This window comes from Panthera tigris, chromosome F3 (genome assembly GCF_018350195.1).
Source record: "Panthera tigris isolate Pti1 chromosome F3, P.tigris_Pti1_mat1.1, whole genome shotgun sequence".
Classification (NCBI taxonomy): Eukaryota; Metazoa; Chordata; class Mammalia; order Carnivora; family Felidae; genus Panthera; species Panthera tigris.
In genome coordinates this window covers 14247506-14261850 of record NC_056678.1, presented here as the reverse complement: position 1 = coordinate 14261850, position 14345 = coordinate 14247506, and the positions used below count along the sequence as shown (strand labels likewise).

Genomic DNA, 14345 nt, shown 5'->3' with positions numbered 1-14345 from the left:
TGTGAGATCATGACCTGAGCTGAAATCAAGAGTCAGACGCTTAACTGACTGAGCCACCCAGGAGCCCCTATATGATATTAAAAGGCAAAACTGTAGGGACAGAATCAAATCAGTGATTGCCAAGGGCCAGTGAGAAGGAGGAAGGGATTTATCACAAAAGGGCCTAAGGGAACTTGGTGGTGCAAAGGAAATATTCTGTATTTTGAATCAAGTGGTGGATATATAACTGTTATCACACATATTAAAAAAGGTGAATTTGGCTTTGCGCAGTGGCAGTATCGTAGCCAATGAGGTTTATCCGAGGCGCGATTATTGCTAATTGAAAACTTTTCCTAAAAAAGGTGAATTTAATTGTATGTAAATTATACTTCAATAAACCTGACTGTAATTCTTTTTTTTTTTTTTTCAAATTTTTTTATGTAAGGTCTACACCCAATGTGGGGCTTAAATTCATGACCCCAAGATCAAGAGTCACCTGCTCTACTGACTGAGCCAGTCAGTCACATGCCCCAAATCTGACTTTTACAAATTAACTTATATTGCAAAAAATGCGAAGATGAGGGGTGCGTGAGTGGTTCCATTGGTTAAGTGTTCCACTTCAGCTCAGGTCATGATCTCACAGTTTGTGAGCTCGAGCCCCACATTGGGCTCTGTGCTGACAGCATGGAATCTGCTTGGGATTCTCTCTCTCCTTCTCTCTCTGCCCCACCTCCACTCATGTTCTCTCTCAAAATAAATAAAATAAACTTTGAAAAAAATAACGTGCTCATATCATTTAATAAAATATTGTAAATACCAAAATTCTTTGAAACTTTATCTCTGACTATTCTATTCCATGGCATATGATTTTTTTTCAACCAATCCCCTATTGTTGAAAAGGAAAGTTTTTGGGGCGCCTGGGTGGCTCAGTCAGTTGAGTGTCTGACTTTGGCTCAGGTCATGATCTCATGGTTTGTGATTTCGAGCCCCGCGTCGGGCTCTGTGTTGAGGGCTCGGAGCCTGGAGCCTGCTTCGAATTCTGTGTCTCCCTCTCTCTCTGCTCCTCCCCTGCTCATGCTCTGTCTCTCTCTCTCTCCTTCAAAAATAAATTTTAAAAACATTAAAAAAAAAGAAAAGTAAAGTTTTCCCCACAGTGTCTTGCAATTATAAACAATGCTTCAATCGATATCTTTAAAGCTTAGTTGTTACATACATTTGTAAAAATGCAATAATGGGTTTTAAACAATAATGATAAAAATATCATATGATGATGGTTTAAAATCAATCCACTTAGAATATATCCCCGTTACTATACAATTCTGTGGATTGTTCCCTTCATGACATATACTTTCCCATAGCAGAATTCAGAGGCTGAGTAGTACAGTGGAAATAACATGAGTGCTAGAATCAGTCGATCTAGGTTTGTGACCCAGCTCTGCCCCTTTGTGACCAAGTCCCATTATGTACGTTAGTTTCTCATCTGTAAACCGGAGATGGAAACAACACTGTGCCGCCCACTGTTGGTTGGCTAATCAGACCTCCCTGCCAAAGTGCTTTGCTCTTGCTCACATCTGCTATAGAGAGGCTGGAAAAGCCACATAATTTCCTGGCCACTCTTTTTCTTTAGTTAAAAAATTTCTTTTAATGTTTATTTCTGAGAGAGAGCAAGCATGAACAGGGGAGGGGCAGAGAGAGAAGAGGACAGAGGGTCCGAAGTGGGCTCTGTGCTGACAGCAGAAAGCCCGATGCGGGGCTCGAACCCACGAACCATGAGATCAAGACCTGAGCCAGAGTTGGATGCTTAATCTACTGAGTCACCCAGGTGCCCCACTTTCCCACTCTTTTTTGAAGCTAGGATAGCTGGGTACACCAGTGAAAGGTCTGTTGGGAAAGCTTTTACTTTTCTCATAAAGCAAAGATATCCCTGGTGCCCGTTCCTTCCCTTCCTCATTCCCGACTTGAACACAGATGTGGTGACTAGAGCAGCTGTCTTGCAACCATGGGTGACTTTTCTGAGAGGTCAGCATGGTAAGAATGGTGAAATGGAAGGTCAGAGGAGCCTGGATCCTTGGTGACACTGTTGGGCCACCATAGCAGGTCCAGAATGCCACCTCCGGGCCTCTTGTTAAGTGGGAAAAATAGCCTCCATCTATTTAAGCTGGTCTCCTGCCACTAGTAGATGAAAGCATTCTTAACTGATGTGCCAGCTGTTGTGGAGGGCAAAGGAATACAGATGGCACTGTGCTTTGGAAAATGGGAACCAGCATAAACATCTCAGGTGACATTTGCTGGTCAGTTAAATACGAAATTCCGAACACGGTGGCTGTCTTTCGACTTGTGATCTTTGTCTCTCTCTCCAAGCTTCCCATTCATCTTACATTTCCTGTACTCTGTCATGTTTTCAATGATTTACTACTAATGGATTATCTTCAGAAAGTGTTTGTGATCACACCACACTATTCGGCGCATGGCATTTTTAAAAAAAGAAACACAAAAAAATCCGTTCTTTACTCAGTGCAACGAGTATTGTAAACAGTACCATGGCTGTGTCATTGGAAGTGGGACTAACAGTTCCAGTGTCAAAAGCAAAGGTAGAAATTGCCAGTATGGTCCCCATGGCGGTAGTTGAGTCAAGCCCTTGTAGAAGGGCGGTGTCTCTAACTGCTCTCCAGAGCATCATGTCCCTGGGCTGGGAAGTCTCACTCGATGAGAAGTGTTGGAAACAAATGCTGATGATGATTTGAGACTGCAGAGCCCCACACTCCTCATAATACATGACAGAGTCTTTAAAGAGAAAAGATGAAGACTTTGATGAAGTCAAAGAAAAAGTCAAGAAAAGATGAAGTCAGCAGCCAGAGAGCCTCTGGTTTCTCACTTGCAGAAAGGGGCGATACAGCTGCCATCCCGCAGGGGTGCGTAAGCATCAGAGTTAATGTAAACAAAGCCCCTGGCATTTACTAGGTGCTTGGGAAACAGAAGCTTGGCTTTCATACCAGGAAAGGCCCTGACTTCTGCATTCCAGAGCTCAGCGGGGCAGAACTCCCTTTACTTAAATCACCCTCGTTGAGCGGTGTTGGACAGAGACTCACTTTTCTCATCTGTTAAATATCATGCTAATAACAGTACCTGCTTTAAAAATGCGTTATGAAAGATTAGTAATAGAATCCTGGTGAAGCGCTTAGCCTGGCTCCTGGCACACGGACGGGCTTCGTAAATGTCTGCCCCTATTATCGTTAATACCTCCACTGCTGCCCCGCTGGCTCTTTCCCTTTAGCATATAAACACATTAAGTTTTTCCATCTTAAAAAAAGTAATAGACTTTCAATAGTACTTTTATTTATTTTGTCCAGTTTTTTTTTTTTTTTTTTTTTTTCCCCTCTGTTCATATCCTCCACTTTGCCCCTGGCTGCATACACATAGCCTGGGTCAATGCTTAAGGGGTCAATAATGTCCACCTCATCCCAGCACAGGGCGATCCTTGACAGGGAGGGGGTGGGGGGAGGGAGTAGGGAGGTTGACGCAGGATCCACATCTAAGCTCACCCATGTTACTCTCAGCAAGAGGTCTAGTTCCTCACCAGGTAGACCTCTCCATGGGGCTTCTCACAACATGCCTTCCCCCCAAGTGAGGGATCAGAACAAGGGAGAAAAGCCTGAGAAGCCCAGGAAGGAAGCCACAGTTTTGTTTTGTTTTTTTAATTTTTTTTAACGTTTATTTATTTTTGAGACAGAGAGAGACAGAGCATGAACGGGGGAGGGTCAGAGAGAGAGGGAGACACAGAATCTGAAACAGGCCCCGGGCTCTGAGCTGTGAGCACAGAGCCCGACGCGGGGCTCGAACTCACAGACCGTGAGATCATGACCCGAGCTGAAGTCGGACGCTCAACTGACTGAGCCACCCAGGCGCCCCAGCCACAGTTTTGTATAACCTAGTATCAGAAGTCACATATCATCACTTCTGCCAGTGCTATTGGTCATACAGACCAGCCCTGGTACAATGTGGGAGGAGACACAAGGGTGTGGAAATCAGGAGGCAGGATCTTTAAGAGTCATTTTTTTAAAAAGTTTATTTATTTATTTTGAGAGAGAGAGAGTGCAAGCAGGGGAGGAGCAGAGAGAAAGAATTCCAAGCAGGCTCCACGTTCTCAGCGCAAAGCCTGACAAGGGGCTCGATCCCACGAACCGTGAGATCATGACCTGAGCCCAAATCAAGAGTCAGAGACCACTAACTGAGCCACCCAGGTGCCCCTTTAAGAGCCATTTTGAAGGCTGACTACCACAGATGAGCTTTCCGGGTGACTATGTATATTGTGGGAAAGGCAGGGATCCATGGAAGGAGCAGTGGGCCACCCCCAGGTATGGGGAGGAAGGAAGAAGAGAACCCAGCTGAGATGGAGAAGGAACAATCAGAGGGGCACAGGAGACCCCCGAATGTCAGTGTTGCTGCAACAAGAGTGAAGCAAGATTCCAGAAAGGGTACAGAATCAACACAAAATGCTGCAATGATATACACTGTAAAAAAAGAAAAGAAAAGAAAATTTAAAAAGAACAGTTATATTTAGCTCGGGCTGCATAATGTTCTTGGTCTTTATGTGTCTTTGTTTTCAGGAGATTGACCTTTTTATTCAGTCTTGCTGGTGCTAAGAGTAAAATCATCCTGACCTCCCTGACCACAGGCTAGCTAGATTCTGTGGAAAAGTTGCCTGGGAGATTTAGTCTGTCAGGGAGCTCGCTGGACCTGGACCATATCCACACATAATCTTCAATGCACACAATTTCCGGCAACATATTCGGGGGCCACTGACATAGGTCATCTCCTGATTTTCCATATTTGATGCCTTTCCACTTTCACATGGGGCAAAAAGCCACAAAGATAGCTCTTTCTTTTGAGACGATTTTCCGCCCTGAGCTTTGCTTAGAACCTACCAGAATGGGGATTTTGGACAGGACAAACTGTTCTCACTTAAAGCCAAATTGCCGACTTTCAGTGAACGTGTGTTTCTGCCTCCTTGGCGTTCTCTCTCCACTTAATTTTGCCGGTGGGAGTTCGCAGGTCCATCTTTTAAAATGAAATACATTGTAATGCTTTCTTAATTAAAAACCCTTTGAGTCATGCTTACTGAAATCTGTTACACGGATTTAACTGATCACCAGGAAAGAGATTTTCTGTTCTCTGTGGAATAAAAGCATTCAGAAAGGAAATGAATAGATGAAAATGTTCCAGTAATGAAATCCCTCTCCTTAATAATACATGTCACCCTGAGGTATTATCTACTGGTACTTTTGCTAAACTTCAGTAAAATAAAGAACTAACCAGTCACTCGGGAAGCCCGGGCCCTGGGGAAGAGGTGGGTTCACATCCCAGCTCCCATACTCACCGACATGTCTTTCTTTGAGACTCAGAAACTCAGTTTCCTCAGAAGTCATGTGGGGAAACACCAGGCATCTGGGTGGTCGGAAGGATAGATAGACTCTATATGTAAAACTGCTAGTGTATAATCAGGGCCCAAGAAATGGTGGCTCTTTTATCAGGAAATGATTCCTAACCTTGTATCACCCTCCCCTCCCACCCCGCCCAAAACACACACACAATGTCTTGTGAAGTGAATTCAGGAGAAATGTTTATCCACCAGGGGCCCCTTTGCTCCGCGAGACGGACTGAGGAGGAGTAGCCAGCGTTAAAGCTTCTGCTGTCACACCCTGAGAACTATGACACTCGTTTTGTCATGCCATCTTCACACGAACTTTCAGGGGCATTTTATTTGTTTATTTTTAAAGTTTACTTACTTACTTTGAGAAAGAGAGAGAGACCATGAGCAGGGGAGGGGCAGAGAGAGGGAGAGAGAGGATCCCAAGCAGGCTCTGCACTGACAGTACAGAGCCCGACGTGGGCCTCAATCCCATGAACTGTGAGATCATGACCTGAGCCAAAATCAAGAGTTGGACACTTAACCAACTGAGCCAGCCAGGCGCCCCTCAGGCGCATTTTAAATCTGGAGAGACTTGGGCATGGCCAGAGACACAAGGAGGAAGAGACTGGAGAAATCTAGGTCCCATCCTCTTTCTGCTCTAATACACCAACCCCTAAGAGAGTGGAAATAAACGGAATAAGTAAAAAGTACAGTTGGAAGAAGCTGAATAAAATTTTAAGGTAAGTTATTTAATAATGACTCTAAACAAGTTCAGGCTGATTATTAATCTTCCACTCTTAGACTGAACACAATAAAATGGGAATATTTTAACAAACTTTCATCATTGTCTATGGAAAATATTCTACTTTTCTGTGAACTCTTCATAGATAGCATTTTTTTTTTTTTAAAGTAGGTTTTACACCCACAGAGCCCGACGTGGGGCTGGATGCCACAACCCTGGGATCGTGACCTGAGCCAAAATCAAGAGTAAGACGCTCGACCAACTGAGCCACCCAGGTGCCCCTATAGATATCATTCTGAAAGTAAAGCCTCTACTTAATATTTGCCAGGAAAACAAATCAGTATGAATTTAATATAGATTAGGGCTAAATTTTTACAAATTTTATGTCACCTTGATGAGGTGGAAGAGGGAGGGTAGTGGTGTTGGACGTGCCGTGGGGGGCTCTGGGGGGGGGGCGATACCATTGAGAACTTGGTAAGTACTTCATTTCCACGGTTTCCTCCTTTGTAAAATGGGGTTAATGGTACCGCTCTCTCAGGATGGCCATAAGTATCAAAATAAAAATGACTTGGTGAGTGCAAAAACATGTTTAGGTACGTGGGACTATCCAAACAGATAAAGCAACAATGGATCTACTTGGGAACTTCCTCAAAAGCCAAAAGTTTTTGGTTTGTGTGTTTTTACACGCAGAGTTCAGTCCACAACGGGCTCTGGTTTCGGTGGATTTCCCACCGTGTCGCCCTGGTGGCATGGGCCTCTCTGAGGCCCTCACTGTCCCTCCACTGCACACCGACCCTTTATTCAACTGACCATAGACCAAAATAGCCTTGACTCCACACCAAAGATCACCAGTGGATTGTGCTCGTAATTCATAAACGTTTAGCTTGTGAGAAACTGTCGTAAGCCCCCACGTGAACAGCTGCTGGCTCTCTAATACGTATCGATTGAGAAAATGCCCACTGATGCATGGACCCCTGGGCAATAAAGGCCCCACGTGCTAACTCCTCTTTATCTCTCTTTCTCCCATTGTCCTCCAGTGTAGTCTGGGAGTACATTTCAAAAGAAGTATGTTTTTCTCCTTTGATGCAAGCCATGAGAAGCAGTTTCCCACAGAAAAGTGTAAGTAATAAGTAGGGTCCCCCAAAAGCCCCATAAAAGTCTGTTTTACCTATGCTGTTGCTGCATAGCCACTGTATATATGATTTCTTTTTTTCTATGTGTGGGTAAGAAGAGAAGCCCAAGTCATCTAGAAGTTGTTTCCATCTTCACCTTGGCCCCCTCCGCCCCTACAATCTTCACCAACAATCTTTGAAATATCTTTCTCATGGCCTAGGACGGTGCCAGGCACACAGCAGGCCCTCGAACAGTTCCTGTATGAGTGTCCCACAATTTTTCCCTCCTTGGGAAGAAACACTGCCTAAACCTGGCGAGGAAGAGATTACTTTGGGCCACTTAACTAGAGTTGCTAAGTAGTTCTTAGCTGCTGAGTAGTTCTAGTAGTTCTAGAGTTGCTAAGTAGCTCAACCCACATCTCCTTCTATGGGAATCTTCTCCCGTAGGCTGTTCCATTCTGAAGAGCCCCCTCACCCCCCTCCACAACACACAACCGAATGAATTATGGTTGAGTTTCTGTCCCAAGAACAGAACTTCTGTTGGTCCCTGGGCAACCTCTGAATGGTGTGGTTGCTGGAAAGAAGGAGCTCAGCCAATCAAATCTCTCTGGAGAACGTGCTCTCGAAAGGACACCAAGTCGGTGAGCAGGCTTGACGGGTGTTAGGCTGGGAGGGAGGCGCGGGCCTGGGGCCACCATAAGGGGCCAGACCAAAGCTGAGGTCAGCGGGAAGATAAGCGTTGAAGTGGAGGACGGAGCCGGTGCCTCAAGAAGCAGAGCTGGTGGGGCGCCTGGGTGTCTCAGTTGGTTGAGTGTTCAACTCTTAATTCTGGCTCGGGTCATGATCTCACAGTTGGTGAGTTCAAGCCCCGCATGGGGCTCTGTGCTGACAGTGCGGAGCCTGTTTGGGATTCTCTCTCTCCCTCTCTCTGCCCCTCCCCGATTTGTGCTCGCTCTCTCTCTCTCTCTTTCTCTCTCTCTCTTCCTGTCTCTCTCAAAATAAATTTTAAAACGTTAAAAAACAAAACAAAACAAAAACCAGAGCTTCCATGAGTGAAACTCACAGCTTCTGAGAAGCAGGGAGAGCAGTGCCCTTGGCCATTTTTTAAAAGGCCAGTTTTAGTCTCAGTTTAGGAGAATATTTACCATATTTGGCTTCCTTCCCCCAACCCCCACCCTTTTTTTAAAAAAAGATTTTATTTGGGGGGCACCTGGGTGGCTCAGTCGCTTAAGCGTCAGACTCTTGATTTCAGCTCAGGTCCTGATCTCACGGTTTGTGAGTTCAAGCCCCGCATCAGGCTCTGCACCGTCAGTGCAGAGCCTGCTTGGGATTCTCTCTCTCTGCCCCTCCCCTGCTCACTCTCTCTCTCAGAATAAATAAATCAACTTAAAAAAAAATACTCCTTCCCTTTAAAAAAAGGCTTTTATTTTTAAGTAATCTCTACACCCATCGTGGGGCTCAAACCTACAACCCCAAGATCAAGAGTCTCGGGCTCCACGGACTGAGCCAGCGGGGTGCCCTCCCACCCTTTCTCCTTTTGCTTTTTGCCTCAAGGAAACGTGAAAGAGAATCTGTACCTTGAACGTAAGACAGGAGAGTCTCCTTGCTCAGGCTCATGAAGATTATGCCAGCAGCCCTCACACCAGCCTCAGGATGAGTCTCCCACTGCCCTGAGGGCTAGTCCTGGACTTCCCAGTGACACCCTGGCTACAGTGCTCCTCATTTCTGCTCTGGTCCCACACAGTGGAGGTCACATAATCCTCCTCCACGGGGCCAACCCAAAGCAGACATCCCCACATACGTTTGGGCTGATCTAGCCCCCAGGCTACTAGTCAGTAGATTGTGTGGAAGAGAAACACCTTGTAAAGTTCATTCTTGAGGCTTCCCTGTAGCAGGAGTAGCTGCAGAAGTCAGATGGAGTGAGAAGGCAGAGCGCTCGGGTCATGGTCATACCAGCTGTGTGACCTTGCACAGATCGGCCAATTGCTCTCATCCACAGTGTCTTCATCTGTAAAGGAGGGATTACAAACTTTGCCCAGCTTACCTCGGGGTTATTATGAGGGGGTGCAACGAGCTGGGGTTTATGGAAACGCCCTGGAAGCCTGCTGGCCCTTGTTCAGACGTATGTCTTTGGCAGTGTGATAAAGAATCGGGAAGAAGTTATGCCAGCTATAGGAAAGTTTCCAGGCTGTGTCTGCTCTTATTGTAGTAACAAACCCTGTTCCCGACAGAAGCATGAGATCCCATAAGGTAAGTTCATGGGCGTTGGGGGTGGGGGGGGGGGGAGTTAAGAAACTGGAAAACGACTCTGCCTTATGGCACTTGTCCAAGTGAAAATTCTAGGAGCGCAAATAATGATGGAAAATAAACTTCCCCTTGCTTTTAATTTCAGGAAAAAATGATGAGAACCAAAGGTCAATGAATAAGGAAAACAGACCAAAAAGACATTTCCAAATGGGTATATATCTGGTCCTTAGGAAGAGACTTCTACATGAACTTGAAAGAACAATGAGAAAAACAGTGTGATCTCATCAGATCCCAAAGTGGATCATTATTTTTTTAAAAAACCAACAACAAACAGCATCGCCGTGTGGGGGTGAGCTCAGGAGGGTCAGGCTAGTAGAGAACATGAAAATAACAGCAAACCCCCAAATCTCCAAATGCAGGAAGCAGGTGGGGACTACTGGGTAACATCGGAGGCCAAGTAGTGGTAGAACATGTTCAAAACATCGCCCAGTCTCTGTCAGGACACAAACGATTGACGGGATTAAGCCTGACCTTTAGAGAAAAGAAGAAAGGGGGCACCTGGAGGCCAACTCTTGATTTCAGCTCGGGCCATGATCTCACGGTCCCGAGATCAAGCTGGGCGTTGGGCTCTGTGCTGGCAGCATGGAGACTGCTTGGGATTTTCTCTCTCTCTCTCTCTCTGCCCCTCCCCTGCACGCACTCTCTCTGTCTCTCAAAATAAATAAACATTAAAAAAAAAAAACCCTTCTAAAGAAAAGATGAAAGAACAAAGAGTAAAACAAAAGATCTAGTTAAAAAGCAACTAGGGGCACCTGGGTGGCTCAGTTGGCTAAGCATCCGACTCTAGGTTTTGGCTCAGGTCACGATGTCACAGTGTCGTGGGTTGGAGCCACGCATCCGGCTCTGTGCTGGCAGAGCTAGACCCTGCTTGGGATTTTCTGTCTCCCTCTCTCTCTCCCCTTCCCCCACTCACTCTGTCTCTCTCAAAATAAATAAATGAACTTACAAAAATTAAAAAAAAAAAAAAAAAGGCAACTAGAACATTGCACGTATTTAAATCAGCCCAGCCTGTCGGCGTGGACACTACGACCCTCTTCTAAGTCCACTTTTTCTTTGGAATCTCAGGAAACTCTTAAGAGATAACTAATTTGGATCATTTTAAGAATAAAATGAATATGGGATACATCACCAGTTCAGAGATGGGTGACAATTTTGTAAAGTCAGGCATACAAGGATACTGTGTCCCAGCTCCCAATACGTTAGCAATCACTGCTCCCCCCAACCCTGGCTCTTCCAGCCGGATCTAGGACAGTCCCGGGGACACAGGCCTGGTGCTCTTTCTCAAACAGGGCTGTTCTTTGATCTTTTGAATAAATCTCACTTTTTCTTTCTGTGCTTCTTCTTGTATCTCCATACCCTCCCCCCTACCAATACCCCGTGGAAATCCTACCCATCAATAGCTGTAGCGAAGGAAAGGTACCCACGAAATAATCCCATTTGAGGCTATCTGTGTGCATTTGGGGGAGGGGAGTGTGCCCCCGGCAAAGTTCCCTCTCCAGCTGGGGGATCCCTGCCAGCAGGGAGCTGCCCAGAGTGTCCTGAACAGCCTACGGGACGGTGCCACTCGCTTTGTGTTCCTTCCTTGGAGCCCTCTTGGGGCCCTCTTTCTCTTTATGCCGGCTTGAATTTTGCATCCATCCATGCATCCACTGAAAACGTATCGAGTGCTTGTATCCGGCAGACACCGGGGACAAAATGGTGAACAAAGTGGTCACCGCCTTACTTTCATGGGGGTTACGTTTTCTCCTGGAAGAACTGCAGGAGAAAATGAGTAGCCAGCCTGCCGAAACCCAACACTAAATGAACAAAAATAGACACAGCCTTGAACGGAACTGAAGGAGGCGCCTTACTAATGCCGCTCCCTAGCGCCCCCTGCTGCCTCCGTCTTGCACAGGAGGCCCCCGGCCCACACCTTCCATGCCTGCTCCAGCAAAGGACACCAGTTTGCACTTGGCGGACACACCCCATGAGCGTCTTCCTGGCTGCTGGCAGCATCTGAGCTGGAGGCTCCCTGGCTCCAGGCTCCAGAAAGGAAATGGCCATGGAACACAGTCTAACAGCGAATCTGGAGTGCACAGTGTTTCCTCGGAGGAAAAGGGGCCTCAGGTCCAGGCCAATACCAGGAGGTGGGGGCGGTGGGGAGTGGGGCGCTGGCCCCGAGAGGGTGGTGACAGGCAGGAGGGTGAAAAGAGCACACCAGATGTTTATTGCTGCTCATGGGCCGGGACTGTGCTTGTCTGCAGTGAGCCCCTTTCTCTGCTTTTAGGAGAGTAATTTGATTTGATGAAAGACTGCAGTTTCATAACGTCAGCTGTGAAAACCGAAGGATGTGCATGAGTTTTCCCTCATGAAGGCCTTTATTTAATGTGAATATAGGAAGCTAGCTCATTTCCTAGAGCGTCAGTTCCTGGAAGAAGTGACTGGAGTCTTTCATACATTCTGGCCAACTCCTGGGCACTTGGGTGGATGTGGCTTATGCAAGACGGTGGAAAACCTCAGAATCAGAAGACCTCAGGTTCCTTTCTGGCTCTACCGCTCGTTGGTAATTTGACCCCGGGCACATCTTCTCCTTCCCTGGGCCTTAGTTTTCTCATCTGCTAGTGTCCTTGTGGCTCAAGCCCCATGAAGGCTTTGAAAAGGCAGGCAGCCAGGCAGAGCTCCAGCAGCTGAAGCCCAGTGGGGGATGAGGGGGGGTATGTGAACCCCACAGCCACGTTTTCTTTTCCTGAGCATTTGCCAGGGCCCATAAAGAGCACTGGGGAGGGGGGGGGGTACCGATGGTAGCTCTCGCCTGGCGTTCAAAACCTGGGTTGGACCAAGTGAAAATGCCGGGATTGTTCAACTCTTCACCCCGACCCCCCCCACCCCGACTGGCACCCACGAGGCTCCTCAGCGACTGTGTGACACGACTTTTGTGCCATGGACTGGCCTGCAGCGCAGGGGAGATAAAGGAAAGGAGAGGATGGAGTGTGGGCCAGAAAGATGAAGCTGCAGTGAAGCGCAGTGGGAGGTGACCAGTGGGAAGAGGCACGGGAACTTTGGGCTGCGCGCTCCTGGGTTGTACCAGGCAGTGCTGTCGCCCGGAAAGGAGCTCAATCCAAGAGAAGTCAGAACACGGGACCCGACGTCTCTATTGTTTCTTTACAAGCAGAGTAATCCTGAGCAAGCTGAAGGCAGGAAAATTACTTAATGTTTTTCTTTATCCAGAACTCCTTTCCTCTGTGGATTGCTCCCCTAAGGAACAATCTTAGTTCTCTTAACAGGAAGAAAACATTCCTGAGAGTAGAGCCGAACAGACTTGAACCAGTTCTCGCTGACTATTTTGGTAATGTTTATTATCGGATTCGGGAACCATTTTGGTAATGTTTATTATCGGATTAGGGAACGGAGAATAGGACCATCTAATCAGCAGTAAACAGGCACCCATTTGTAAATGTCTCAAGTTCAAGTCTGACTCTAGAACCAGGTAAGAACAGAATCTTTTGAGCAAAATGTATTCTCCCAAACTCGAGGTGAATCTGCCAAACACTGAAGATGTTTTTGGTATCAAACCACAGAAATCGCTCAACGGCAAACATTATTTTTAAGTTACCGATGAGGCTGCTACACACGTTCTCGTTTGCACAGACCTCCTCTTAGCACATTCGGTGGGTTTTGTCATGTTATTTGTTTGTTTTCTCTTTAGGTTTATTAATAAAAGCAGGGAATGGTTAGCCTAGGGTAGGAAAAAAAAATCTCATCTTTATTTTCACTACCTTCTAATTAAATTTTAGGTTTAGCATTTCATTCCATGATAGAAATAGCCATAAATCCAAAGTTGTAATAGCAGTACCTGTATTATCATTACTGATAGAAATCACAGGCATTTTATGTTACATTGCGATTGGTGCAGATACCATGCGATAAACAGCATTTACACTCAAACTACTTTGAAATTAGACATCCCTTCCTATTTTTAAAGTGTTTAAAGACCAAGCTTGTTTTCAAGGTGCCTGGGTGGCTCAATTGGTTAAGGGTCCGACTTCTGCTCAGGTCATGATCTCACAGTTTGTGGGTTCGAGCCCCGTGACAGGCTCTGTGCTGACAGCTCAGAGCCTGCAGCCTGCTTCGGATTCTGTGTCTCCCTCTCTTTCTGCCCCTCCCAATTCATGCTCTTTCTCTCTCTCAAAGATAAGCTAAACATTAAAAGATAAAGGCTTTGTTTTCAATTTTTTTTAGTATGTGTTTGTGTGTGTGTGTGTGTGTGTGTGTGTGTGTGTGAGAGAGAGAGAGAGAGAGAGAGAGGGGGGGGGGGGAGGGAGAATGAGTAGGGGAGGGGCAGAGAGAGAGAAGGAGAGAGAATCCCAAGCAGGCTCTGGCTGTCAGCACGAAGCTTGACTTGGGGTTCGAACTCATGAACTGCGAGATCATGACTTGAGCTGAGATCTAGAGTCAAATGCTTAACCTACTGAACCATACAGGAGTCCCTAAAAGACCTTGTTTTTATTTTTATTTATTTATTTTTGAGACAGAGAGAGAGAGCATGAACAGGGGAGGGGCAGAGAGAGAGGGAGACACAGAATCGGAACCAGGCTCCAGGCTCTGAGCCATCAGCCCAGAGCCTGACGCGGGGCTTGAACTCACGGACCTCGAGATCGTGACCTGAGCTGAAGTCGGATGCTCAACCGACTGAGCCACCCAGGCGCCCCAAGACCTTGTTTTTAAAGCGTCAACAAAGATGGCTGGCTGGCTGGCTCAGTGGTACAGCATGTGACTCTTGATCTCAGGGTTGTGAGTTCAACCACATATTGGGTGT

General features: G+C 46.5%; 1 non-coding gene across 1 annotated transcript; it reads left to right on the top strand.

Moving 5' to 3' along the window:
- Positions 1 to 258: 258 nt before the first annotated feature.
- Positions 259 to 397, top strand: LOC122236073. Its single transcript, XR_006214274.1, has one exon. It is a non-coding gene; the product is annotated as a U4 spliceosomal RNA (small nuclear RNA).
- Positions 398 to 14345: the final 13948 nt, after the last annotated feature.